Raw genomic sequence first — 3760 nt, 5'->3', positions numbered from 1 at the left:
CCGGCTCGCCGGGTGGCCTGGCAGGTCCGGGAGTGCCTGGGCCGCACCACGGTCACCTGTGAGGCAAGCTCTCCGCCAGGCTAATTAGATAAAACACCCAGCATGTCGCTCTTCACTAAAAAGGTCCAGAAAGAGCCGGAAGGGAGTTGTCATGACACTTGCATCGGCGTCTTGAGGAGAAGGGGCCGGAGGCTCCAGGACCACCAGGAATGGGCAGTCCTCTTGCTCAGAGGAAAAGCCCGGAGCAATTCCTCAAGTGGAGACGAGAGTGACCGCCAGAGGAGAGGACAATTACCCCAAACTGACCCGAGGGCTGTGGGAGGTTCCTCCTGCCAGGGGTCAGCAGAGGCCAGGAGACAAGAGAAACGGGGACGTGGCTGGGGCGGGGGCCGTCCTGGCTGCGCAGCGGGCAGTGCTGCTGCCGGTCACTCGGGTGCCCCTCAGGGTGGTGACCGGGCTGCGCAGTGAACACGAGGCGGCGGGCACAGGGCTGAAGGTCCCGACTTTGCACAATGGGGGCGGGGAGTGAGCCGACACAAAGCGTTCTGGCCGATCACAAGTTACCCAGAAATAAGAATTAAGGTCCTGTCCACCCCAGAAAAACCTCCTTTTGCAGTGTCAGCCTTCGAACCTGAAGGATGAAGTCGGGGCCTGCCAGGGAGGGAGGCCTCTGAGGAAGGCAAGGATGGCTCGAGCCCCGGGGGACTTTTCTCCTGCTCTTCCTTATGGCAACTTTCACTGGTGACACAGCTGAGATCCCGGATCCACAGCCAGGCTTTAGGATGGGCCCTTATCACGCTAATTAAAAAACACCCCGTGTTTCCAGGGAACGTTCTCTGCTGTCGTCTGTCCCAGAGGGACTGGTTGGGAAATAGGAACCGGTTTTTCCCTGCCTTGGTTTTGAACCAAGTAAAGGTACTTGTATATCCTCCCCTGGCATCCACGCCAGTGTTAACTCTCCGGTCACACAGCCCGGCTGGCGTGGCTCAGGGGTTGAGCATTGACCTATGAACCAGGAGGTCAGGGTTTGATTCCTGGTCAGGACAGAGCCTGGTTGGGGGCTCCATCCCCAGTGTGGGCCGTTTTTTCCTTTTAAAAAAATATATATTTTATTGATTTTTACAGAGAGGAAGGAAGAGGAATAGAGAGTTAGAAACATCAATGAGAGAGAAAATCGATCAGCTGCCTCCTGCACACCCCCTACTGGGGATGTGCCCACAGCCAAGGTACATGCCCTTGACCAGAATCAAACCTGGGACCCTTCAGTCCCCAGGCCGACGCTCTATCCACTGAGCCAAACCGGTTAGGACAGACATACCGATTTCTTAGTGTTTTTAGTAAATGTATCGATTTTCCCCATGAAAATGGGACTTGGGGATGTCCCCACCCTCTGCTTACAGAGGCCAGGAGACAAGAGAAACGGGGACGTGGCTGGGGCGGGGGCCGTCCTGGCTGCGCAGCGGGCAGTGCTGCTGCCGGTCACTCGGGTGCCCCTCAGGGTGGTGACCGGGCTGCGCAGTGAACACGAGGCGGCGGGCACAGGGCTGAAGGTCCCGACTTTGCACAATGGGGGCGGGGAGTGAGCCGACACAAAGCGTTCTGGCCGATCACAAGTTACCCAGAAATAAGAATTAAGGTCCTGTCCACCCCAGAAAAACCTCCTTTTGCAGTGTCAGCCTTCGAACCTGAAGGATGAAGTCGGGGCCTGCCAGGGAGGGAGGCCTCTGAGGAAGGCAAGGATGGCTCGAGCCCCGGGGGACTTTTCTCCTGCTCTTCCTTATGGCAACTTTCACTGGTGACACAGCTGAGATCCCGGATCCACAGCCAGGCTTTAGGATGGGCCCTTATCACGCTAATTAAAAAACACCCCGTGTTTCCAGGGAACGTTCTCTGCTGTCGTCTGTCCCAGAGGGACTGGTTGGGAAATAGGAACCGGTTTTTCCCTGCCTTGGTTTTGAACCAAGTAAAGGTACTTGTATATCCTCCCCTGGCATCCACGCCAGTGTTAACTCTCCGGTCACACAGCCCGGCTGGCGTGGCTCAGGGGTTGAGCATTGACCTATGAACCAGGAGGTCAGGGTTTGATTCCTGGTCAGGACAGAGCCTGGTTGGGGGCTCCATCCCCAGTGTGGGGCGTGCAGGAGGCAGCTGATCAATGATTCTCTCTCACCATTGATGCTTCTCTCTTTCTCTCCCTTCCTTTCTCTGAAAATAGTAAAAACATTAAAAAAAAGGAATGTTAGACATATTGATTTCTTTAAAAAAATATATATATTTTATTGATTTTTTAAAGAGAGGAAGGGAGAGGGATAGAGAGTTAGCCTTCTTTCATGTAGCATCATGTTTGAGGGTCATTCATGCTACAGCTTGTCAGTATTTCCTTTCTTTTTGTTGCTGAGTTGTATTCTGTATAGAATACACCCCATTTCGTCTATCCATTCAGTAGTTGATGAACATTTAGTTATTTCCAGTTTGTGATTATTACAAATAATGCTACTGTGAATATGCAAGAGCAGGTCTATTTGTGGACATATGTTTCCAATTCTTTTTTTTTAATTTATCTTTATTTTTTGAAAAGTATTACAATGTCCCCCCCCCCCCCCCCCCCCGCTTGGGGGGCCCAGGAAGGAAGCTGGGATCCCGGCATCTGCAGTTGGTGTGTGAACATTGTTTGAGATTCTGAATAAAAGGCCTGAGGGCCTGGCGGTCGCCTCCTGGCCCCGCTGGCACCTCTAAGCCTCCAGAGGAAGGTGGGCCGTGGCCAGTGCTGCATGGCCGGACATCGGGCCCTGCCCTGCTGCCTGTGGATCTGGCTGCCCACCTGCGCTGGTGCCGTGCGGCCTCGCCTGTGAAGTGGGGAGAATTAACTCTACTCCTCGTCCTCCGCGGTGAAGCTGATGGGGGGAACCAAGGAGCCTGATTTCAATCCTGTGAGCTCCAGAGCCACGCGCAGACCTGAGGGCACGCTCCGGGCCTGGGCCGAGGGGAGCAGACGCCCAGGGCGCGGCTTCGTCCGGAGCTGTGCTGGCTCAGGAGGGCCATGTTCTGCGTTGGAGGATCTGAGAGTTTGCAGTATTTACTGCTTCATTTCTACCTTAATTTTTACGGAGCTTCCTGAGGGCACTGCTGAGCCACTTAATCACTCGCAGCTGCTCCACTCACCTGCTTCTCGGACCCTCCAGCCCTCCGGGGAGTTTTATTATCATTTCCTCCCGCGCCCTCGAGCCAGGAGGAATGAATGTGTTTAAACTTTAAAGCGCTTAATAGATTCTCTGGGCCCAGGAATTTGAGTAGCCCCCTCCCAGGACAGGCACGTCTTCCCCATCTGTGTCCATCACGTTGCTTGTGGAAGCGGGGAGCCTCCCCCCTCCCAGGGGGGCCCCCAGCCGGGAACACTCCGCCTTTGTCTCAGGGTGGGCCCAGGCTTTGCCGGCACAGTCCCTCCCCCACCCGGGGCTACAGCTTCGGATTAAACATCCGATTAAAGACCAGATTTGGATGTTCTAGGTCCCCCCCCCCCCCCCAGTCAATCGGTGCATTGTTCTTGCAAATCCTCGCTCCTGGGTTTCGGTGGGAGCCAGAACTGGGCTTCTTCCTGTGCAGTCGTAGCCAGGGCTAAACTATTCCAGCAATGCTGTCTGCAATGGATCCCATCCAGCGTCTGCGTGCGCACAGTTCTCCCGGATTCCACCGTCTCCACGCGGAGCCTGCGGCCTGCGCGGCCCCGTGGCCCCTGAAACACCCACCGCGGACAGGGCGG

This window comes from Myotis brandtii, unplaced genomic scaffold (assembly GCF_000412655.1).
Source record: "Myotis brandtii unplaced genomic scaffold, ASM41265v1 scaffold1077, whole genome shotgun sequence".
Lineage (NCBI taxonomy): Eukaryota > Metazoa > Chordata > Mammalia > Chiroptera > Vespertilionidae > Myotis > Myotis brandtii.
Note: the sequence above shows the minus strand (reverse complement) of the source record.